The sequence below is a fragment of the Falco naumanni genome, chromosome 4 (genome assembly GCF_017639655.2).
Source record: "Falco naumanni isolate bFalNau1 chromosome 4, bFalNau1.pat, whole genome shotgun sequence".
Classification (NCBI taxonomy): domain Eukaryota; kingdom Metazoa; phylum Chordata; class Aves; order Falconiformes; family Falconidae; genus Falco; species Falco naumanni.
Genome location: NC_054057.1, coordinates 63704335 through 63730205, shown reverse-complemented (window position 1 = coordinate 63730205; position 25871 = coordinate 63704335). Strand labels below are relative to the sequence as shown.

General features: G+C 50.3%; 1 protein-coding gene across 23 annotated transcripts in view; it reads right to left on the bottom strand.

The window, feature by feature from the left end:
• PTPRS (protein tyrosine phosphatase receptor type S) overlaps window positions 1-25871 on the bottom strand; it is a 162823-nt gene that overhangs the window by 116013 nt on the left and 20939 nt on the right. Inside the window, exon 1 of one of the 23 annotated variants that reach the window (XM_040590970.1) lies at window positions 20573-20671. The exons of the other annotated variants lie outside the window; for them this stretch is intronic. The gene's annotated coding sequence lies outside the window, so the exon portion shown is untranslated. Of the gene's footprint in view, window positions 1-20572; window positions 20672-25871 lie in introns of those variants that run through there. 23 annotated transcript variants of the gene reach the window in all.

The window sequence follows — 25871 nt, the reverse complement described above, 5'->3', positions numbered from 1 at the left end:
ACAGCTTTCCTGCTCATTTCTTTTTCAATGAGTGAATTAGCAGGCAGCCAGCTGACTTGAACATCCCCTTATCTCTGCACCAAGCTCGCTGCCGAGGATTTGCATAATTTTAATCTTTCCCACCAATGAGCATGAAAAAATTAGTTTTCCACTATTTTATCTTCTATTTGTGTTCAATAAACAGAGCTGGTGGCTTTGCTCCATGTGTTTATGCTGAGAACTGGGAGGAAGAAGGTGGCGGTGGGGGAAATCCCACATCCCCAGCACTTGGCCAGGTGGAGGGTTAAACCGAAGCAGGGAGGCTGGGGGAAGGCTCTGCAAAACAGCTTCACAAACAGCAGCTGGAGACAGATTTGAGGTAGAGGCCCAAATTTCCTTATCCAATCCCAGTTGTTTTCTCCAGAGTCCCTTTCCTATCTCCCGGATCCAGCAGCCAGGCTTCCTCCCATCACCAAAACATTTGATTTTCCTCTCAAGCAACGAGTTTGCGGGACTCAGGCAGAATACAGGCTCTAGATCCCAAGATCAGGACTCCAGGGATGGACTGGGAGGTGCCTGGACAATGAGGTCCCACCTGGAGTCTCTATTAGCAAGGACCCATGCAAACACAGGGACAGAGTTACCCCACGTTCCTGCACCTAATGAAGGTTTTGGCTCCTCGTTGCTGCAGGCACTTGGCTCTACAAGACCAGTCACGCTCAGCAGCACCCGGCAGATTCAAAGCACTGCCCTTCACCATCCTCCTGGGTGCATGCAGCCAGCCCCAGCTCACACCCTACCCTTCTCTTTGTTTGCAGGATCCTCCATCCAAATTGCTCGCACTTCATGGAAGGAGGGAAGGGAGAGGGAACCACGCAGAAAATCACTGCTGCCAACGCAGAACTTTGGGTGTTTTTTTTCATTTAATGCTTTCTTTAAAAGGACGCACCAAAAATTAAGCTTATCCATAATAAAAAAAGGCACTTAAAAGAAAAAGTTCCTGGTTTCTCCCTTTCTGCTGCAGAATGAGAGCATCTTTTTTGGCAGCACACAGCAGCAAGGGATGCACGCTGAGCCCCATACCCCATACCCACGCACTTCTGCATTACACATCTGAAATCAGGGCTCCTCTGAAGAAAAAGAAAATGCAGAGAAAACTGAGGCTCTCCTTGCGTGTACCCCACTCCTGAGCAGGGTGGAAGGCGCAAGCATGAAAACACATTTTAAATTTATTTCCTTCCTATGGAGCCAAATGCAGGTCAGGGCATACGGCAGCAAGAGGCAGAGGGCAGATTTCCATCATCTCCAGTAAACCTGGACCAGCCTTGGTGCCCAGTGAGGTCCCAATGTGGTATCCCCCGAGGCAGGTTTGAAGTAAACCACCCCCAAAACGCAGGGACTAATGGCAATGAGGTGGCTCACAGGACTAGTCCTCACCCTTAGGGGGCTGGGGGCCCCCCAACCACTTGCTGTGGGGTCCCCCATAAGCACTGTGTAGAGGAAGAGGGTGCAAGGAGCCCCAGGCAAGGCAGGGTGCAGCTGCCCCGCAGCAGGGCAATGCCTGGCAGCCCCGAGGAGCTGGTTTCTCCTTCTCCCTCCACCCAGCTCTTCCCTCTGATCCCAGCCTCCACACAGCCTCTCTCTGCTACCAGCTAATCTGCACCCGGAGGTGCAATTACCTTCCATGTATTCTCTATTTACGCTCTAGGAACCATATAATTTTCTAGACCAAAAACATAATTAAAGAGTTGGAGCTCCCTGGAATGGAGCCCTCTCTCCTGCCATCACTCTTATCTTCTCTAAAAATACCCTTGCACGGCAGCCCGGTGCCAAGGGTCAGCTCATGGCAGGGCTGAGCCGTGGAAAGAGGAGCAGCAGTGGGTGTCCTGCAAGAGGAACGCACCCAAAAGCACCCACTTTAGCCCCAGAAAGGGGGTGCCCCAACAGGAACCTGTTGCTCTGCACCCAGTCCTGCTTTGCTGCAGTCGGGGCTCCAAGGGGTCGCCTATGCAAGGAAAGGTTAATTCAGATTTAACTTCTAATGTGGTTTATCTAACCAACTTTAAAGCCTTGGGTGGACAGACTAATGGACTTCAATGATCATTGCTCTACCAGCAGAAAAAAAATCTGGGGCTGCATCCAGTTTATTCCAGGATAAATCCAGCCTTCCAGCTGAGATGCAAAGGCACATGTGCACAGGAGAATATCAGACCCCAAAGACACCGGCTTTTCCATGGACAACAGCAAATGTCCATGCTCTCCATGCTCCGGCTCACATGCTCATTCTGGTTGAAAACATGCTCAGGCGGGTTAATGGCAATCAGCCCCCCCAAGAAACCCCCTCCAACAGAGGATGTGTGCCCACAAAGTGCCCGTGCACCCCAGGCATGTGCCAGAGGCAGCCAGGGTCAGAGGCACAGGGCAGTTCAGGGGCCAGGGTGCCACAGGTGAAGGGCAGGGTGCGTGCCACGCTCTCCTCTATGGAATGATGATTTCACATCCTATATGCAGCTGAGCATGACCAAGGTCACACAGCAGGGATGTGGCAGAGCCATGCATCTACCCACCAGCTTCTGTAGCCATCTCAGATGCCACCGGCGGCAGCAGGGAAGGAGACGGAGCTGATCACACTTGCTCGCCCCCGTGAAAATGGTCAGTGCTTGTTTCTGCACCCAAAAAAGCAAGCAGCATCGCAGCAGGGCACAAGATGCCCAGCAGTTGCACAACCAGACCCAAGCCAGCTCAGAGCAGGAACACAAGGACACGCCATGAGAGTGGCTGCTCCCTGAGCCTCCCCTGCCCTCGTGCTCCCACAGCAGAGCCTGAGATGCCGCAGACTCACAGGCCGAGAGCTGCCGAGGACACGCAGCCTCTGCAGCAGTTATACACCTTCCAAGAGGCGAGAGGCAACCAAAAAACCAAACCTCTGCTCACAAAACACAGCACAAACAAGCAAAGCAAGAGTTTGCAAAGCCCCGCCGGTGGCACACACCCCGCGTGCCCACCCCGCTGTGGAAGGGGGAGCTGGGAGCCGCTTCCCGGGCGGGCAGCCCTCCATCTGCCCCCTGGTCCTGCCCAGCTCCAGTCTGCACAGACAGGCGGGCTGAAAGCTGGGCTCAGCTCCCCGGGCCAGAGCAGCTGCGCTGGGTCCTGTCCAGCCGTTCTGCTGCAATGGCTCAGGGTTGGTTGGCCGCGGACCCTGCTGGCTGCTGCTCCTTCCCAGCTCCAGTTTGCTTCATCTGCATCCTGTGGGCAAGGGCTCCATCCCCCAGCAAAACCGGACCGCTCTCACCAGGGCTCGGGGGGAAGGAGTGGGGTCCCGCAGCTGCTGCGGCATCGCACGTGCGTAGGGAGGCGGAGGAATAACATAGAGCGGGAGTAGGGGGAAAAAAAAAGAAAAAAAAAGAATTGAAAACCAAGTATGAAACAGCCCTGGGGGAGAATCGCTGGCCTGGACTTGCTGTAATTACACTCCTACTGCTGAATACAAAGCTCTTGGCTCGGTCCTCTTATAAAACTGGGAGAAGGAAGGTGAAAGAAATATTATTTTTTTAAAATATCCTGAAGGGTCAAAACAACCTTTTAACTTGTCGACTAACAAGTTCAAACAGGACTGCAAGTACTGCTTTCCATAGCTTCCAGGGAGAGACATTCAGACCAGTCATCTGAACTCAAGTCCTCCAGGCCTTTATGGTTTTTTTGACAGCCAGAAAAATCAAGGTAAAGGTATTGGCAATCTACCCCAAAACCACTTCCCAGCAGAAGCACCAGCCTGGACACAGTGCTCCAGCACACGAAACGGAGTTGCTGAGCTCCAACCCCAGCTCCATCACCCCATGTCCTTGGGCAAATCATCTTGCCTTTGAGCGCACCGGTTTCCACATCCTTCCCTGTAATTACACCCTTCATCACCTGCTCTTGTTCTCTGCCTGCGTGTGTCACACAGACTACCCCGCCAGCACGAAGCCACATGGCCCTGGCCAGGGAGGAAAGCTCTGCCATCACCTCTCCCCCGTTCACATGCACCTTTGCAAACGGTTCAGCCAAACCAATGCAAATCCACAATAAACACACTTACCGTGATTTAAGAAACTGTTTCTCGCAAACTCTGGGCTGGCATGGTTTTAACGTGAGCTTGTTAGAGCATCACCCAGAAGCCAAAGTACATATAGAGTTCCCATGAGCTAGGTGGTAAGTGAAAAGCCAAGGGACCCCACAAGTTTTGCTTTCCCTTCTTAATTCGTGTGAAATTGTAAGTCTGCTCTGATGGAACCTTCTCCTGAGATGGCTCAGCCCATACACAGCCTCCAAGTAGCCAGTTACCCACCTGAAGGAGAAAAAAAAGCAGCATCCACAGAGCCTTCGGTGCTAACTTTAGTAAACACATCATTTCCTCAATTCCCTTTGGCTTTGTGGGCCAGGTCTGTATGTCACTCATGCCACCCTAGCACTGAAATCAGCGGCAGAAAACCTTCCGAAACCTCACTTTTATTGCTTGAAGCGCTGGCAGCCCTCTCTCCACTGGAGCACTCCTCATTGCCATCCTTGGAGATGCCCTGATGGGGTCCAACATGGGGAGCGGAGGTTTGAAAGTCCCTCCAGCACAGGGGAGGCTGAAGGCTGCTCCTCTTCCATCAACTTCAGGGTTACTTTAGACGCCCTTGAAGACACCAAAGTAATTCTTCCCAGTCAGAGACTGGATGGGTCCACCAGAAGGAGGACCAAAGCTCCCGGAGGCAGGAGCCTTGTCGGGCTGAGGAGTCTAGAGGCACCTCCCTTGACAGCCCCGGCGGTGCTGAGCATCCCTTCTCCGGCAGACCAGACCTTTCAAGGAGTCACTGGTCTGGCTTAAAGGAGGGACCCAGTGATGGGTTTTACGGTGCATCTGCAAAGCTGTGGGGGTACATTTACGACACATCCAACAACATCTGATTTTCAGGTTCTGAAGTGATTAGAGGAAGGGTCTGATGAGGACTTTTCCATGTTTGTTTTCTGTGGTTTTCATTTTGGCCTCTTACACAATATTTACGAGGGAAAAAAGGTGTCTGAAGGAGCAGCTTAAAAACACATGCATTTTTGTAAATCCTCCCACTTCCAAGATTGTATCAACAAAAGAAAGGAGGAGGAAGAAAAAACATAAATAGGAGTTTCACATTGACAAGGTCCCTTTGAACAATTTTCAAAGAGCTCTACTACCTGCTCTCCTATTTGATTTCGTTTTTTTCAGAGTATCTACAGCGTGTTCCTCCATGTACCGAATGATTCCACCAGTTCAAGTCCCTTTTCTGAACTGTTTCTTGAAGAAAGCACCCCTGCAGCAGCAGCTACCACAACAACTGCTTCAGATGTCCACCCAGGACCATGGTTGTGCCAGGATCTATTCCAAGGTTTGCTCGATGAGGGATTGCACATTGATGCTGAAGATCTGGGAGCTATTCCCAGCTCAGTCGCAGATCTGCAGTGGCTGCTTCCCTTCAAGGCAGAGGTTGTCTTCCACCAAGGATATCCAGCATGGAGGAGAGCTAAGCCTTTCTCTTGGGTGGGATCATTGTGAGTGTAAGCAAGGAGCAATCTTACGCATCCACCAAACTTTGGCAGTTGAAGACCTTTAAAGCATCAGAGCCCTTTCCTGGATGCTGCATCCTTATTTTTAAACGAGTATTTCAATGTATTGCCCTACTACACTCTGTGCTTTTAAGAACAGGTAAAGCAAGAAGAGTCCCCAGACCCCACCACAAATGGATTGCAGTGACCAGGAACAAATCATCCCTTAAAAATCAGTCATCCATCCCTGAACCAAACAATTCATGCATCAAAGCCAGGAAATCCTTCATTTTATTAACCCAAATCTAAAGCCAAGAATTTTACACACAATCTTTGTGGTGGTGCTGGTGGGGGTGGCTGCTCCACGTTAACAGCTTCCTCCCGCTACCAGTGGCCTGGCAGCTGCAGCCTCCCCCAGACCAGCCAGATGCAGCTCCAAACCGCTTGCAAAAGAGCTGCTGTAGCACACATGCCCCTGTTCTAAGCAACGCTTGGTCGATACCACCATCCTGGAAGCAAGCAGCCCTTAATTTTAGCTACTCTGCAGCACAGGCAGCTCTGGGCAGGGGTAAATGCAGGAAAAAAGCATCTGCTGTCTGATCTAAAGGACCCAGGCTGCCCTAGAGGTGCTATCTCCCATCCTTTGCTCAGCTAAGTTTCTTCACTTCCAACAGAAGTCTGAGAAGGGGAAGAAAAAACGTTTGTTTGGGACTGCAGAAAATAAAAAGATACAGGGACAAATCCCCCAGCAGCCAAACCAAGGAAAGCAAGAAAGAAAAAGGGCGGGTTTTTTTTCAGGGAAGCTCACTCACAGTATAACTGCACCAGAAGCTCCATGCCCTCCTCTCTCCTCCTGAAGCAAATTTCAAGGCCAAGGTTCATGTAATGCCTACAGATCTTCCTCTCCATCCTCTGGGGGGGGATCAAACTGTGTGAGAGGCAGCCCTGGGACCCACGCAGCTGACACTGCAAGTGACAGCAAAGTCTAAAGAACAATCGAGTTTTGGATTATGATGGGAAAGAACCACCGCATATACATGGGCACAAACCGTAAATAAATAGGAAATAAATCCCGTGGATGTGGTGACAGCAGCCCCCAGACAGATCTGTACAAATTGCCTTTTACAAATAAATAACATTATATCAGGGTTTATGGGCTTCCCTGAGATGGGCACAGGCAGCGCTGTAAATACTGCAATGGCATTAATTAGGCAAAAGGCAAAGCCATAAGGATTTTCTTGGGGCCCACAACATGGCTCTGCTCTACGACGGCAGGACAAGATGAGGAAGAGGAAAGAAATATAGTCTGGCATCCCCAAGCAGTGGGAAGCACCGCTAGAAAAGGACATTTTCCACCATATGTCATGCCAAAGGGTCACAGAAACCCAAGTTAATCAGATCCCCGCTTAGCTCTTCCAGCAGCGAATGTCTTGGCCAAATCATTCTGCCTCAGTTTCCCCCCTGTGCTACATGAATAGAGAACGCTGAAGAGCTACTTAACAAAACCAAGTATCTAATTCACTGAAGATGTTTAAGTGCCTTGAGATTTCTGAAGGATCTGCTATAGGAAAGGCATTAATTTAAATATCTAGTGGCATAGAACATAATGCCAGGCAGATTTTATTCCATTCTTTTATAATAGCTTAATAATCCTCGAAATAGTTTCATTGTTAATACTCCTGTTGTGTATTTTATTATGGCTTTTCAAATTGTAAAGTAAGGTAAACACTCCACATTTCTCTAGCACCTACCAAAGCGCTTTTCAGAAATAATTACTTAAGCTCCACAAACACCCGCGTGGGGGGACCCTTCCTATTTAGACAGGAGTGCATCATCCCCCTTTTCAGCCAAAGCCACCCAAGATACTCTGAGGCTGAACAGCAGCAAAATGCACTCTCCTCCCTCCTCCCCCAGGCTTTCATTACCAGTTATTGTCTCCTCTCTTTAAAGATCCACTGATTATGATGAACAAAAGGAGCAGCTTGCCTGGCCCTGCTGCAGCCCCACTCCCGCCAGCCCGTGGCTCTGCAGATATGTCGGGCTCCAGCGCCAAGAGCAGGGCACGGGCAGGGTACCAACCCCTGACCCTTACCCAGATGGCCGCAGAGCAACCGGCCGCAGGCAGACACCGATACATCCTCTGTCAGGAGATGAAGGAGACAGCAAATTTTCAACTATGAAAATTCCATGGCTATTAAAGGCTGTCCAGACCCAGAGAGCAGGGTACACATCCCCTTTTCCTTCTGCTCCTTGTGACTGTAAGGCTACTGATGCTCCTGTAGCTTCCCACCTATGCATCCCCGGCACACACCTACTGCTGCATTTATTGCAGAGCTCCACGACATTTTGCGCATCTGCCATTGCACCCGTTATCCCCAACCCAAAGATGCAGAATGGAAGGACCAGAGGAGGCAGCGGCTTGTCCAGGCTCACGGAGGAACCCTGAGGTCTAAGCAGGAGACTGAAGCTCAAATGCAAACCTGAGTTTAACACGCTATTATCCTTCTCTTGGGTTAAGTTTTAGCCATTCATACTTGCAAGCTGGGAGGTCCTGTGGCCAATATGCCACAGCTGAGATGGTGGGATCTTCCAGAGCAGACACAGGCTGAGCTAATAAGGACAAAATAAAAACTCAGAGGAACGGGAACCATCAATTAGCAAACGATCCTTAAAAGCACAGCAATACCAGTGCTATAGCAGGGTAAGAATGAGAGATGTTCAATTCATAGGTAAATCTCAGCCTGACATAGGAGAAAAAGAAAGAAAAAAAAAAAAGAAACAATCACATTTGGGGAGAAAAATGAAAAAAAAGAGTAAAGTCTTCTAAGGTCTACAGTGAAAACCACACTCCCCACCCCCGAAAATATACAGAAAGAAAAATGCAAGATCAGCCAGAGTTACTGATGAAGAAGCTCCAGGGTATAGTCAGTTATTGAAGTTTTGCAACATAAAGCTTAAATTTTATTTTTTTTTTCCTAGAAAAAGAGAGGAACAAAGCATCTCCTTCCTCAAAAGTTAACAACTGTGCGACATCATCTCTGCATTGTCTCCCTGTTTTATCACCACAGTACAGTGCTGAGCAGATTCCACCCCAGGGCAGACACAAAACCACAGGGCCACGGTTTCTAATTATACCCTCTATTCTCAGGGAAATGGTTTATTTATTAGCTCTTTGAGCTTCCCTTTCATTCATTCTCAGTCCCAGTACCAGCGGCAGCGAGGGGCTCTCGACAAGAGAAAATTTATTAGGTTTTCTCTATTCTCCACCTTCCCTGGTCTGCAGTCTCCCACCCAGCCTCTCCCTCCTCTCCCCCATTCAGCATTACAGGCAGTCTCATCACTTTTAATTCAATAACTTGCAGTATAATTACTCCGTAATAACACTATTATCTTAACATTTACTCAGCAGCTGTGATCCCCTTACAGCGAGGCAAGGAGGGAGAGGCGAAGGGATTCTCCGGGGAGAAGCCACGGGGAGAGACGCCTTCCTGCAGCAGAAAGGCCCAAAAATAAACCCCAGCCGGAGATGGAGATGCTGCGGCAAGGAATATGAGTGGGGTGAGTCCATCCATTTTATCTCCCTTTCATCAGAATCTGGCAGGTTTTGCATGCGGAGGAGAGACACCAAAGGGACGCCGCGTACGCACAGCCCCAGGTCTGTAATTCCACAGAAGCCATTTAAACAAACACTGCGCTTCATAACCTCCCTAAAAAAAGAGCCTGCCATGAGGAAAACGGACTAAAAATGGGGGTAGGCAACAGCGAAAGGCCCACTGAAGGGTACAACTGTGCTCCATGCTACAGGAAACAGGATCATCTCCTGCACAAGTCATCTATTTAAATACAAGTATTAACCACTTGTACATTATCCCAGCTATCACTCACTACAAAGCCCGGTTGAAATTTTTACTCCAGCAACGCCTCAGAAAGAGAGGTTCTCCACATCTCACAACAGCAAGTCTGGTAAACAGGGTAAGAAATTCTTCTAAAGCCGTAGACTAAAACGCAAATAACTTGTGCGGCAAATGAGGCAGGGAACAGCCTATTTAATATCAGACACAACCAACTCCAAGCTTGCCTAGAAAGGCAGGATTTCAACCTACAAGCCTTACCTAGCTTTTACAAAGAGCTCGGGTGTTGGCACCTTTTGCCTCCTTGCTGTGGTTTTATTTTCTGTGATATTTAAACAAACAAGCCCACTGCATACTTACGCAGAAATGTTCCTACATGCACCATAGAAAGAGCAAGTTACTACAGCCCCTGCTTAAGCCAGCATGATTTCAAAGCCTACAAGGTGAGCTCAGGTTCACACAGATATCAGATCCTGAAATCACACCCGAAACTCAGTACAAACACCAGCGTTAAAGAATAATTCACACTATAATGTATCTGTTTCATACACATGCTTTAGCAAAGGGGTAAACACAGTTTATTTTGATTGATTATCCATCGTGTAATGCAGAGCTGTAATTCCATCAAGCCATCAAAGCGATTCAGCAATTATATAAATCACGGGAGGAACGTGCGAAAGATTTGTTGTTAGAAACTCAAAATGGAATTTCCTTATATTACATTGCTGCATATTGGCTTGTTTTTTAATAATGCACAGTCAGATTATTTTGGTTTCAAATTCGTTTACATGCCCCTCTCATACACCAATTCACTGGTTACTGCCAATGACAGATCTCATCAACATTAATAAGACATTTTTTGCTGCCTTCCACTCTCAGAAAATTTCCAAAGCAAATGAAGACTGAAATGCAGGGGACGTGATGAAAATCACACCCTGTGCCATATAACCCAACCTCTCAGAAATGGCTGCACCTCCATAATCCCAACCATGTGTAATTCACACCGAAGAGGAGACTTCCCACTTTCTGCTGGGATATGACAAAGGATGCTACTGGGAGCCCCTGATACAGCTCAGGTTTCGTTATTTATAATGTTATAGAAACTCTTTACTACTGAATAGATCTTGTGTGTGGACATAATTATATGTATATGCATTATCATAATTAAATCTACAATAAAGTAAGACAGTTTATGATGCATTATCCAGAAATTGTTATTGAGTTTTTACACCTATTTAGTTCTAATTTAGTAGAAATGACAACCCCAAGCTCTAGGACATTCCCAATGGAGACAGCTGCTTAACTCCCTGTATATTGCCGCCTCATTCCTCTCCTACGTGACTGCGATCCCAAGCACTGGGGCAGAGGACAGCCCCTGCAGAGCTCTCCAAAGCTCATCCTCTTCCAGCCCAGAAGAGTAGCAAATCCCAAAATCCACGCAAAAGGCACCAAACTTGCAGCCTCATTGATGCTGGTGTCAGTGGGCTCTGGCTCAACCGTATCTGCCCAATCTCAGCTGCAGAGACCAGCCCTGTCTGAGACACAGCCCAGCTCCTGCATTAAAAGAAAAATCATTACAGATTTGTACAAGTTGATGGCAAAACTCTCCTTGCCTTCAGTGACAGCGGATGTCATCTCACTGCTCTGCTCTACCAGCCCAGCAGGGAACTGCCCAGGGAGAACACCACTGCAAGTCACCATGATTATTTGCTTTTGCCTTTTTTTGTCTTTAAAGATAAAAGGAAATCCAACCACTCTGCTTGAATTGTGGGCCCTAAATCAGTATTCATAACCTGCTTTTTAGAGTTTGTTTGTTTGGTTGGGGTTTTTTTGGGGGGTGGGTGAGAAGGAAAGAAAAAGCCATGCAGAACTGCACACTGAAAAGCCACCCAAGAAAAACCAAAGCAGCACTAAACGTTGTGCTATTAAGTGAGAAAAGACTACAACTTTGATGTGACACTTGGCTGTTTGCTGGCACTATAAACTATTGCACACTAAAAAAGTTTGTTAAATGCTCCATAAACTTTAACACATTGCTGAAACACATCAAACCGAGAATTTTATTTGGCTATCCACAAAGCCATGCTTCATAACAGGCAAAGAACAGCAAATGCATATTTTTCTGTAGAAACTACCAGCATGTTTTAATTTCTAGAGTCCAAATCAATGAAATTAATACAGGCAGACTTAAGAATTCCCTGAGAAGAAAGCACCCGTGCCAGGTCTGCTTTAGGAGGACAGCTGAAGTCTCAAAAAATGATGGAGACTTTGGGGTTCACCCCTCCTCTGGTACCTCTGACCTTTGTATTTTAAGAAACAACCAACTCCGGGACATCAGGGAGCGCCCAGAGAGCAGTGAAGCACTAGAAGAGCTCCACAAATTGCAAGTGGAGTTGACGCTTCATCTTTTCTGCGTATCTGCCTAGACTTGCATTTCCAAAGCTATTCCAGGAGCTCTAAACCAGGGTACCAGCCAAGAAGAAAAAACACATCTTTAGAAACATAATCCTCAAACATTTTAATACTAATGTTCATTCCTTGTCACAAAGAAAACCGTGTATTTCTCATGATTTTGCCATTTTTCCCCCAAAGCAGGAGGGAAGATGAGCAACTCCCCAAAGGGGCAGCAAGGTGTGAAGCACCACAAGCCACCCACAACTCCCATCGTGTTCATCTCCACCAAAATTTCACACTAGACCTGAGATGCTTTCCAAAGGAATATTTTTGTCCAATGAAACTTGCTGAAAACCCTAAAATCCACTAGCTGTCTTAAGCATCATTGGCTTTGCATAAAACCTAAAGCCACTTTTAACATGTCACTCATCTTCCTTATTAAGTCTAATGGAAACCGTGTGCCACGCGGCTCCCCGCTTAGGGACAGACACAGATTTGGATGAATCACCCAGAGACAGTGAGGGACCAATATCAAACCTCCACCCTGCATCCCTGCGCCTGCACATTGGGACCCCAGGATGCAGGGGACCGAGGAGGGGCAGCCACACCCCCTCCCAGCCCAGCCCCGTACAACCTGCCCGGCACGCTGGCTGTTGCAATCTTCTGCTTTATAGCAAGCAGTTGCTCCAGCACTGGCACAAGGGAGCAGCAGGGATAGAAATTCATTTTGAATCACAACTATACCTGGGGCTAAATCATACGGATGGTGCGATTTACACATTCCCACCTCTCGGGGCAGCGCATAAAACACAGCGCAGGCCCATCATTCATTTCAGGATATTGCTCCGGAACGTGCTGTCAAGCGAGTGTTTCATGGCACACGAGCGAGGCTTGCTGCAAGGAACTGGGCATACTCAGCGAGTGGCACTCAGTGCTTTGTGTGACGCTCCACCTTCGTAAGAGAAATGGACTCCTAGTAATGGACTACAATTCCTTCCTCTCCAGGAAGGCAGCGCTGCAAGCATCAAACACGTCAGGCTGGAGGCAACAGTGATTCATCTAGTCCAACACACCATCACACCAGCAGCACCCAAAAGCAGATGCTTCAGAAGCATTACCTGTCTGGGTGAAGTTTTTCCCTAGCTCCAAGCCACCACTGCTTGGCAGAGGACCTGAAGCAGGACTAGATCAAGTCTGGTGGGGCAGAGACCAGACAAGAGCGCTTGCCAATGGCATTCTGCAGCATCCAAGACACCAAATCCATTAACGCTGGAGAAACGGCGGCAAAACTGAGTTCTCACTCCTTGACACATAATCAATGCAATAGGCGCAAGGCACGGATGGCACAAGAGCATTCCAAGGAGAACAGGAACCATAAGATACTACAATACAGGGATACTGCTGGGGAGACTGGAGCCTTCCTGCCTAGCGGGGCTCGTCTCCAGCAGGAATTAACCCACCTGGGAAGCCCGGAGCAGCCTGAACTTCGCAAGCTCTCCTCCTGCCTGCGCACTTGGGGCTGCAGCCTTCAGCCTCAGCGCAAACCCAGGTCTTGGTTAGTGAAATAATCCTTTGAATTCAAGCAGCTCCCATTTCACAGAACAACACAGCTGTTCACTTCCCTGCATGTGTTTTTACAGTGAGTTCTTCCCTCCTCTCCCCCATTCAAATAAACACATTTTCAGGATGGCAGTCATAATTTTATACCTTATTTTTCATTTTCCTCTTTTCAGACCAGTGTTTCCAGGCTTTCCAACTTCAGAAACCTTGCAGGCACGAGGCTTGCTGCATTACCATGGCCCTTAGCCACCACTTTGTTCAACACAGAGAAGAAATCAAAATTCAAACAGCAGTTCCATAGCCTTGACATTATGGCTACAGCAACATAAGGAAAGACAAAAGATCCACCGGTTCAAACCCTCCAACACTCCTCAGGTGTCTCATGTTTCACAGTACCTCCTTCAGCTCAAACCCAAAGTTTCCTTCATTACAGATTAATTTCCTGCTCCTCCCCACCCCCAATTTTCTTGAATTCTGCTGGAAAGAGGGAAAAAAAACACCCAGAAGGGCTTATTTTACAACACGAGCACGGAGCTCCCTGCCTGGCTGGGGCTCTGTCTCCACTGTACATTGCCCGTGTCTGGCAGGAGGAAAGGAGCTGTGTGTGGGGCGGCTGGACATCCCTCCCCACGCGAAACAAACCCAGTCCTGAACAAAACCAACGTTTACGACGCACTTGTGTGCACGTGTAGCCCCCAAAACATGAATCAAAGGCCTGAACGTGCCTCCTGGAGAGCCGACTTCCCTGCAGCAGCATTTCCAGGAGGCAAAGCCAGCAGACGTTAAATTTTCTGGGCAGTTTTTACACGTGGACTTGATCCTCAAACACGGTGCTGGTCAGAGATTGGATTTCACTGTGGCTATTCCTCGAGGTCCCCATTTCGGCCAGTTCCCAGCAGTTCTCACCACTATGCAAACCCTCCTGCTCTCGAAGGCAGGCAAGCAACAGGGTATTTCCACCCACGCACGGACACTGGCTGGCAGAGCACTCCGGGGAAGGACCATGCGATGCATCCCGGCGACATCCCCAGGAGGCTGGTCCTACTCCAAGAAAAATAGCAATTTTTCCCTTTCCAAACCATAGCGTATTGAAGTATCTGCCCTCAGGGGAGGCTTTTAGAAAACAGGATTTTCCTTTCTACTCCTTCATTCAATGAGATGGGGCAGAAAATATCCCACATCCCCCTCCTCCTCCGGCTCAAAAGCTGCCGATTCCCAGTGCAGCCCATTTGGTGACCATGGGGAAAGACGGATGGACAGGGACATGCAACTACCCAGATCCTGTAACAGAGCGTGGGGAGAAGCTGCTGCGCGCTCCCTTAAGTAAAGGATGAAGTTTTAATTTTAGCTGATCTCTGGGGAGAGAAGGTTATTGAATCCATAGGAAGCAACAGGGAATGAACTAAGTGACCCTGAGGCCAGGCGCAAGCCAGCAGAATTCCCAAGGGTTACAAAGCTGGAGGGACAGACCAGCACCAGATTTGCTGTGGATTTTTTGCATCCCCTGCTTCAGACACACACACATTTCCCTTGTGCTGCCTTACAGAGCAGACAAATGTAATTTCTTTGGGAAAACTGGAAAGACTATTTTCTTCCCAAACCTTCCTCCTCTCCAAATCCTCCCCCCCTGCAACTTGCAGAAAAGTGCCCCTAATCCCCAAATTCTCTCTCTACCTGCAGCAAGAGCTGAAACCCTACCCATCCCCTCCCCCAGCCCTCCAACCACACTAATCCATCAAATTCCCTGGGCTAGCAGCCCACCCCCAGCCCCGACAGCAGCAATCCTGGCACCAGATGTCCACTGACAAAGGCAGCACCAAGCATCAAAAAGCAGTCGCCCCATCACTCCTGTCCCGTTGGGGCCCCTGGGCAAAAAAGGAGTTTAAAGTGCAACAACCCACCTGCGCAGGCAAGCATCCTTCTGCTGCTGCACACCCCAGGCACCAGCGCCGGAGAGGGGCCACGGCGACGCAACTCTAACCGCATCTGAGCCCACCGAAGGGTTACAATTCCCCCTCTTGGATCAGGGATTTAAAACAGGGGTCAGTGATGGAAAATAAAAGGGATTGTATTTAAAAAAAAAATAATCAAACCTAAGCAAGACATCTGTGCTCTGTCCACACAACGGCTGAAGCAGCATTAGCAACGACTTTGTTTAAATATGACTGTTGCAAGCCTCTTCCCAGCATCCTCCTCACTGCCTGCCAGAAGGATTTTGCTAGCCAAACCATGCTCCAGATTAGCCATCTGGATTATCTGTATTTGCTAAACCCAACCGCAACACCGGCCTTTAAAACAACACACCCATCTCCAGGGATTTGTTCATAGAAAGAAAAGGGGAGGGGGGATATTCTCCACTCCACATATTCAGTACCTTTTCAAATGCACTGATTTTTTACCCTTTCTTCCCTTTTCCTTCATTTGTGGGGGTTTGGCACTATTGCTTCCAGAATTAGGGCATGCTACTTACATCAGCCTCCTCTGTCAAGTCCCACTGGGCAGTTGACAGCCTCAGCCCCCCATCCTTATCTCACAAATGCAATTTCAAGCTTTCCCACATTTCCTGCAGAGAAATGGGAGAAGCAACATGCCAGCCAGCACAGACCGTCCCAGCACCGTGCAGGAGGGTCAGGCTGTGCGTGCAACAGCCCCGCCTGAAACCCATCCCGAAAAAAACCTGTGTTAGTGGAGCCAGCCCATGAGCAACACCCAGCTCCCTGCCGCATGAGAGCAATGCCCCGTTTCTACAACTAATTAATTGCAACAATCTCCCCGGTTGGCTTTTGAAATGGCTCCAGCTAATGGTTTCCCCAATTTGTACGGGATGAGCACCTCTCCTCCCTCCCATACCGGAGCATCCCTGTGCCGTGGGGACAGCCCCTGCGCTCCCCAGCCACCCACACTCCCACCTCTGCCGCACACAGGGACCTGACACGACAAATCCTCCCAAGGTTGGAGGTACCGAGGCTGGGGGGAAATTCGAACTGTCATTTTCCCTACTACACCCAGCTTTAGTGCTGCTGTTACAGCATCATTTTATTTATGGTATTACTCCTGTCATTATAACGATCCTACATAAATTCCACATACCGATTCTGTAACAATACTTGCTGCTATTATAATAATGATTCCATCTGAATGGCACAGGTGCCATTATCAGAAAATCTGTTTGTAGTAGAGAATCAGCTGTAAAAAGAGGCATTACGCCCAAATGAACTATTTTAGAATTACCATAAACAAGGGGCTAGCCTCAGTTCCCTCAGCTGCAACGCACTGCTTCCTGCCTGGCTGTAAATAGTGAGTCAAAATCAGCAGGTAAGTCATCCCGCAGCCTGGGAGCTGATGCTGGAACCAAGCACCTTGTGGCTTCCTCACATGAGTAAAACCTACCTCTGCGAGATTTTAATGAATTCTCGCAATGCACTTACTAAGTGCTAATGAGAGCACTAACCGGTACAGGGAGAAATTGAAACATACCCTTACAAATCCATAAAAGAGTTATCCATAACTAGACAGGAAAGGCAGAACAGCTTCTTTAAAAACCCGAACTCACCCAAGCACGTGTCAGCTCATACAAAATTAAGGTAGCAGTCACTTTGGAAATGACAGAAGATGCACAGGAAAAATAAAGGTGTTGCAGGGTTCACTTTGATAGGTCTCCATCCCTGCATCAGCCCCTGCACGTTCACAGCTCGCAGGTGCCTCCTGATGCAGAAGGCTTCACCTACTGCAACAGTTATTAACTCCTACAAAATAGTTCTGGAAGGGCAGCTACTCCTTCAAAGAGAGCATCCAACAGATGTTTTCCCACCATCAGCATTCAAACACGGTGTCTCACATTCCGCAGTCCTTAATTTTACCAGTTCATTCTTCACACCTGCAAACACAGCATTAAATAAATTCAAATGCAACAAGATTACACTTCCCTGGTGCCACAGGATGCACTGCAATCTCTGCCGAGTCCAACAGCCAAGCCTTGCATGGGAATAAAACATACTTGGGGTTCAAAAACTCTTCAAACAGAGGGCAGAGGAAGGCTTGGGGGGAATGGTAATGGGATCAAGTGTCTTTCATCTCCAGGTGACTGGTTAAAAATTCAGCCCAGGTGAGCAGCATCTACAAAGTCATTACTACACAACGACTGCACAAAAGCCAGCATGAAATGAGTAAGTGGCTTCAATCCAGCTCTTCGTGGACCAGTGTAAGACAACTTGTCACTCTGACACCTGGCACCATGGGACAGACCCCAAAAAGACACCAAGGACAGGATTATGCAACCTCAGTTTTCTCCTTTACAGGTAGCTGGGTGACACTGGCACTGCTGCTCTTTTTTGGCCTGTGCCCACACGCAGCAGACAGGGACGCTAGAGCCAAAAACAGAGATACCGGCTCTATTCCTGGCATCGCTGCTGACCTGCCGCATGAGCCTGGGCAAGCCTCGCTACCGCTTTGGCCGAACGATCCAACCCCTGGCACTTCAGCGCTTTTCACTGGTCAACCCTAAAACACTTTACGGAAAGAAGTTATGCATTGCTATTCCCATTTTACAGACAAGGAAGCTAGCAGATTGCCATTTCCCCAAGGCTGTTTTTCTGGCACGCTCCTTAGAGATTAAATCTAGAGAAATAGCTTTGCCTTACAAGAATCTGTACCCACAGGCCAGATTCAACAGCTAGGGTAAAGAGGGTGTTTGAAACTTGCTGTGATCAAGGTTAAGAAACATAATAAAATACCATATCCTGCTTTTCCAGCTCTGCAGCGTAATGAGGGATTTCCTCATATACCTGCTGCAACTGTCACCTTTGCAGGAATTTAGTACCTAATACTAAATTCACTCTCTGTCTGCACACTGAACCATCAGATGGTTTATTTTGGTACCTCTACCTCCCCAAAAAAATGGTACACATCTCTTCCATGTCATAAGTGTAATTGGGCCTTCTCTGGTTTCGACAACGTTGAAAAACTACTGCTTTGACTTTGGCTGCAGGAAGAGGTTGCAGAGCAGCTGGATGGCAGAGCAGGAGCCCTGACGTTCCTGCACTCCCTTGTTCCCACTCCGACAGGCTTTGGACTTGGAACAAGCATACGCACTTCTCCCAGAGACGATGCACCTCTTCCCGCACTAGGGATCAACGACACAATCCACAGATGATAAAAGATAACGATACTTTCTGTTCTACTTGCCAGGTTCTTGGAACAGTAACACGAAAGGATGGTGAGCATTACGGTTTTTACCCAGGGATGAAAAGCAGAAGAGGGAAGCGCAGCCTGGGAGCTGCCACCCTCTGTGCAGCCCCTCCTCCAGCTCAGTCACAGGTGCAGGACCACCTCATTTAGCCAGAGCTGCCATCTGAGCAAGCCTTACTCACCATCTCCAAGCCCCCAACCCAACACATTCCTCCGCAAGAAGTGAGGGGGTGGCCTGAAAGGCACCAATCAACTCCAGACGCTCATTACGTTAGAGAAAACGCAAATCACGAAGAAACTGTTAAAATAGCTCAATTAGCTCAAACGCAGATTTTTCACTTCCTCCTTTTGGTGAAAAAAAAAAACCCAAACCCACCACCAACCCAAACCCTAACCAACAGTGTAAGTCTGTAAATAAATATTAGCCTTGTAAAACACCAGGGCTGACACGCACCTCTGCAGCCAGAAACAGACCAGCAGCGGATTACTGACGCACACCCAACAAACACCAAGCTAGTTATGAAAGAAGAAAAATTTCCCAGCGCAGGTGGTTTGTTATTCTCAGAAAGTCTCTTTTCAACAGATGTTCCTCTTTTCCACGTGTGGCAATCCCAGCACACTAGAATTTGTGATCTCTTCTCTGTTAAGTGACGTTTTCAGGAAAAGAGAAATTAAAGAATAGCAAGATGCAGCTAAACAAAGCACAGGCTAGAGAACGCTTCTTTTTTTTTTAAGAGAGGAACCATAATGTTAACGCTAGAAACTGCTTTTCATGTATAGTAATGATCAACTTAATCTTTAAATTTTTTTCCTTAACTGCAGGAGAGTCCTCTGCCAACGAACAATGTAAATTTAAATTTAATTTCAACTGTTCCTTTAACTGCCTCGAGTCAGACCAGCTGCTGCAAATTCAAAGTTAGAGCCTTGATGTAAAAGTTACCTGCAACATAGAAGTATTTTGCCTTTGCAGAGTGAGAAAGAAATCATAAAGGGATAAAATATGTCCATTTCTCAGGAAAGTTCTAGCTACACGGTTCCCGTAACAAAATGCAGCATTTCTTTTTCTTCTCTTATGTTTCTAAAATTATGCATTTTAGAAAAATCTGCATCTTGAGCTTGAGCAGTAATGTAATGGCTAGCAAGCAAGTCACATAGAACAGAGAAAGCCAGTTATATTTTAATCCTGGGAACCAAGCACAGCAGTTGTGCAATGTTTACAGTGAATAAATTCTGTACGTTACTCAAACGCCCAAAGCCCGAGTCCAGCCCCGAGCTGTGGAGAGCATCCTGCAGGCGACTGCTGCGGACCAGAGCTACCTTTCACTCATTAAAAAATAAAAGGCATTTTCCAGTATGAAAAAAAAAACAACCCAAAAGGCAGTAAAAGGGGTAACTTGAAGAAAAAGTATGAGCTGGCGAGCCGGCACTCTGCAACGCGGCGAGCGCTCCCCGCACAGCCGGGGATGGGGGGCTGCACTCGGTGTCCTGTTCCGCAGCAACTCTCTGCCAGGAGCCCCGGGCTGGGGGAGGGGGAGAGGGGGAGGGGAGGGGGGGGAGAAGGAGGGAGAAAGAGGAGGAGGAGAAGGGGGTCCCTGCGCATCGCGGCCCCAGCCCCAGCCGCGCTCCCCTCCACCCAAGCAGCCTCCCCATTGCCCCCCAGCTCACAGGCCCGGCCCGGCCCCGCGCAGCCGCCCAGAACCGGGTGCCTCCACACGCATCCATCAGTGCGACCCGGCCCCGCCGCCCCCGGCCCGGCCGCCCCCGCGCCCCCCGGCCGCCCCCGCCCCCCCCCGGCCGCCCCCGCCGCTCCCCCAGGCCGCGGGCCCGTCCCACACGGGGCGCCGGGAGGGCCGGGCCGGGCGGGATGCTCCCCGCAGGAAGGCGCTCCGGCCGGAGGTGGGGGGGGCGTGGAGGGGTGTGCTTCCCCTTCTTAAAAATGAGTACAAAAATAAAATTTTAAATCAAACTGACTGTGCGGAGTCTGGTGCCGGCGGGGCTGCGGGCCGGCCCCGGGCCGAGGGGACCCCCGGGAACGCGGGGCGGGGGCTGGCACTTACCGGGAGGGGCCCGGCCGTCCCACCCGCGCCGCCCTCGGCGCCTACGGACCCACGGGCGCCGCGACCCCCGCCGAGGAGCCCCGCCGCGGCCCGGGCGGGGGGAGGCGGGGCCGGGGCGGGGCCGGGCCGCGGGGCCCACCCGCACCGGGGGAGCGGGGCCGGGGGAGGCGCCGGGGGGGCGGCCCGCCAGGCCCGGCCGGTGCCCCCCTCAGAGCGCCCGGCCGCGGGGTCACTCACAGCGCGGCCCCGCACTCCTCACCCGGTGCCCCCGGAGCTGAGCCTTTGGGGTGCCCCCGCCTCCGGCCTGGCCCCGGGGTCGCCCCAGCCTGGTCGTTCAGGCTCTCCCGGAGCCTGCCCTTGGGTCCTGCCTGGGCTTTGGGGTCCATCCCCCCGTGCCTGGGCCCTTTGGGGTCCATCCCCCCATGCCTGGGATCGCCGGGGTCCCTGCCCCCCCCCCCCAGCCCACACAGTGCTCCCCCAAAAAAGAAGCAAGAGAAGTTCCCGTCCCCCTCCAACCGGGGAGCACCGCCGCTCCCCCAGCACCCCCAGCCATGCCACCGCTGGCAGCGCCTGCCCGATGGGGAAACTGAGGCAGCGCAGCCAGCACATGCACCCCATCCCCTCCAGCCAGCAGCACCCGGGGGGTCTACCCTCAGCAGACGCCACCCAAGCAGGAGCTGGGGCTCCCCCTGAGCCCCCCAGACCCCAGCCACAGCGCAAAATTCGGAGCACGGGGCAAGCTGGAGGGGCCGCGTGCCAGCCCGGCGCAGAGCCAAAAGGGAAGGGGCAGCCAGGATAACCCCCGCCCTGGGATTTTTGGCAATACAAAGCCCAGCACCACTCATCGGGTTCTGGCTACCTTGGGCGGGGCTCTAGGATCAGAGAAACTCTCACCTCCCAACACTTTAAAAAAAAGAAAAAAAGAAAGAAAAGAAAACCCAACAACAAAAGGCACAACCTTCTTCATTTATTTTTCATGGAACTCTACAGACGTGCAAAGCTCTCGCAGCCATCTGTAAAGAGAGAAGGTAATTCCTAGCCTGAGGACTTCATAGTTTAAATAAGATATAAACGCTGCAAGAGAGGACAGTGAAGAGGAAGGCGAGAGGGGTTTGCAACAAAAGGGTTTCTTCAGCGAGAGATTAGGCTATCACCGTTCTATGTATACATCTTTGCATTGACTCTATATAGGATTTCAGAGTAGCTCTGTTATCTCTGGGCAGGAACAAAACACTCTGTACTTGCTCTCTTCCAAATAACACCAAGAAGCTGGAACCAAACAAAACCCCCAAACAAAACAAAACAAAAATCACAACAAAATTCCTTCTCTCGATTTTGCCTTTTTTTTTTCCCCCACCCCCCCCCACCCACCACAGAGATATTTTGCTTTTGGGGGTTTTGGGGGTTGGGGGGGGGGGGGTGTCTGTTGTTTTTTTTCTTTTTTTTTTAAAGCTCAGGGTTGAAAATCCTTGGTCACTTGGGAATTCTCCAAGCCAGCGACTGTAGCAGGGCAGAGCGCAGAGAGGCTCTTGGCTGGCCCCAGCGCAGAGGGCTGTGCTGGAGCATGTGCCTGGGAGAAGGAGGGGGGGATGCAGGGGGCAAAGGAGGCCACATACATTTTTAGATGAAAAAAAACCCACCAAAAAAAATAAAAAAAGAAAAGAGAAGAAAAAAAAAAAGCACCACCAAGGCCTGCCTGGCGCACACGCCAGCTCTGGGGGCTGGGAGCGGGGGAGCGCGAGGAGGAGAAAGGCTGGGTGGATGGAAGTGAGGATCCAGATTGAAAACAGATGGGATTTTTCTTGCCAACCTGACATCCGAGACCACGGGAGGCGGGGTAAAACTTCCCCTTCGGAGAGGCTGGCAGCCAAGAGATATGGGGGGGACGGGGTGACCCCAAAAAAATCCCAGTTTGGTTTAAAATACCTTCTCGCTCCCTCTCCCTGGGGCTGCAGGGCTGGCAGAGTGGCACCCACTGGAGCTGGGTTGTTTTTAATACTTTGAGAGGTTTGATTTTACCATTAAGTGTCTGATTCATCTGTTCCTGCCTGCTGGAGCTAAGCCCAGCCTGGCAGCTAATACTTGCCCCTAAGAGACATTTTAGGGGTATTTTGCACCCTCACGGATCTCTCTGGATACACACAGGAGAGAAACCTGCATCCGTGCACTGCGATGACCCCGCACACACCTTCGCCCTCCCGCATGGCACCCATCAACCTGCAGCTAAACACGGGCCACAGCCTCTGCCCAGGGACGAGCTGGCACCGGCAAACCCGAGCCCTGCAAAGATCCACATCGCCACGTAAAGGAGGCACCACAAACCGTGGGAGGACCTCAACATCTCCTGGCACAGCCCTGGGCACCTGAGCTGGCAGACCCCAGCAGCCCAAGCTGCCCAGGTTTTAAAAAGCTGCAAACAAATGATGCCACAACCCTGAAGTGACGTAGCGGCAATGCACCCGGGAGGAAATCTGTGGTTGAAGCAGCTGCCGCTTGGAGTCGCGTCTCCCACTTCACCCCTCCATCCACGCACTCCACGCTTCAGTTGCAAGAGGCACCGGCTGGTGCAGATCCCACCTGGTCCACAACAGAGGTGGCACAGGGGTCCCTGGTGACACGGGGACACAGTTGCCACACAAGTCCCTGTGCTGAGCACTGCATTTTGGAATAAAGATTGCCGCAGGAGAGCAAAAGGCTCAGGGTGTGCGTAAGCTGCTACCCGACATACATCAAGCAACTGGCAAAGCCGTCCCTCTGGCAGAGCATGGGCATCCTCCCCAGCCTGGCAGGGATGTGGGGTCCGTGGCCCCCTCCCCAGGATTTCACAACTACTTTACAAACCAGAAACAAAAAGTTAATGGTGTGGGCTTGACCACATATTTTCCAGGGGCTCTGGGAGACTGGCTCTCCGCAAGCCAGCTAACACACACTCTTTTCATTCAGCGCTTTAAATACCCAATTGTGTCTGTTTTCAGCACGCTCATTTTTAGCATTTTAATGATATGGTCCCCGGCTCTCACCCTCCTTGGATTGGCCGCAGCATGGGGTTTTTTCTTCTTTCTTTTCTTTTTTTTTTTTTCTTTCTCCTTTTTAACATCTTGCAGAGCATGAGGGGAAGGGGAAGGGGGTTAGCAAGAGGTCACACATTTCTCCTAATCCAAGTGTTTTTCCAGCAGGCAGAGGGTCCTGCCGGGGACAAAGGAAAACCAGCCCCTTCGGCTGCCTGTTGGCTGCAAGTGCTGCACCTTCTGCTGGGGGTCCCCAGCGCAGGACGGGCACGCTGCCCTCGCTGGCGCGCTTCAGGAAGGTGCACGATCCAGGCACACTTCCCACGAGAGACAGTGACCCACCCCCACACCACGGCACAGCCAAACCCTCACTCACCACAACCCTCCCTGGAAGAAAGGGATTGGGGTTTTCCACTGCAATCGCTTTCCCTTTTTCCCCTGTGGCCAGAACCTTCCCCCAGCCCCGTCGGCAGGATTTTGCTTGGCTGCACTGCTCTGCTTGCAGCTGGGCAGAAGACCCCATTTGCAGGCAGGACCCATCACAGAGCATGGATCACAGCGCTGGCACAGCGCCGGCTCCCAGGGTCGCACTCAGGCAACCCGGGTGCCTGCACCCACCTCATGTCCCCCCCACTCACGGCCTTGGCCTGTTAGAGCAGCTCTGATTTTTCCACTGGAAAGCTCCCAAAGAGACTTTGGACATGTTAGAGCCCAGAACAAAGACTCCACCAGGAACTACAGGGAGCCCCGAGACACAAAAGCACCACGGGACCCCCAAATCCCATAACCTGGGGCTGTCCCAGGAGCTTCCCTGGATGTGGCACCACACTGTGCCACCGAGCTGTACAACCTCCCCGGCACAAAGCAGCCCTAAACCTATATGACAGCTGCTGATTTCAAACAGCCGGCTGCAAAACTAACCCCAGCTTCCCCACCAGCTCTCAAGCCACTCGCTATGCTGCCTGGAGTGCCCATGGAGAGGTGCTGGCTTGGCCCTGGGTACACGGAGGTCTGTCTTGCTCTGCATCACAGGCAACCATCACTGCACTGACACAGCAAAGCTGCTTCAGGTTCAGGGCCAGCTTCAACATCTCCACCCAACCCTGCTCCTAAATCAGCCAGAGCACCCCGCGCATCCCGGTTGTGCAGACAGAGCCGAGGAGGCAGCAGGAAACGTGCGACGGCACCAGAGAAGAACCAAAATTGCGGGTCCTACCTCCATCCCTTAGCTAACATCACCATCCCCCCCTTCCTCAAGCACACTCAGCCCTACTTGCTTGTGCACGTGCTGCTGTCACCCAGCTCTTGGCCAAGGCCAGCCCTGAGGAATGTCTTTTTCCCCCATCCTCACCACACCACATCAATATTCAGCATTTTCCCCATCCCCTCTCCCCAAACACATCACACCCTTCTTCACCCTTCGTGGAGTGCTTCGACATCAGCCACTCAGCAGATATATTTTTTTTTTTCCACCAAGTAATATCAAAATGATATTTATTAAATTTGCTCTCTAAGTCCCTCAATCTGCTCCATAATACAGTGAATCTGTGAGGTGGTTTCACTGATCCCGCCTCAATGAGACCAGATTAACAGAGATGATCCCGGCTTTGCGGCTCCCTCGTCCCGGGGAGGGTCAGAGGTTGTGTAGAGAGGCAAAACCTGCTGGCAGCGCCGCACCAGAGGAAATCACGTGGCCTCTGAACATGATTTCCGAGGTTAATTCCAGGTGGGAAGGAGGGAGCACTCAAGAGTGGACACGCAGCAACTTTTCAGTCTTCAGAAAACCCGTTTGGCTGTTTATTTCAGCCTCTTTTGCTCTTATCTCCCTCCTCAAGTGCATTGATTGCACCTGCCCCCACCCTGCTCCCCAGCAAGAAGCCCATTAAATCTAAAGTTAGCTCCAGAAACGTTCATCAGATCCATTATCTCTGCATTCAGCTAAATTATGAAAATCATTACGATAAGGAGGCATGGAGCCTATTAGTTTCCTGGAGAGGATCCTTTACAATTTTTTTCCTTCTGCTTCCACATTTAATTACCTGAACTTTCATAGTATTTAATTCCATTTATTAAACCTTTAATACATAAAACCCAAAATAACAACAACAAAACCCACTGCTGGTTGCCTTTAGGAAGAGCTCAGAGCCAGGGCATGGAGCAGCCTCTGCTTCCCCCATCCCCTTCCCTGCTCGGGTTGGATCCTGCAGCCACACACGGACCCTCGCCGGTGAGCTGCAACTGTGCTCATGCAGGATGCATCCATTAGTTACAAAATTAAGGATATGGCCTGG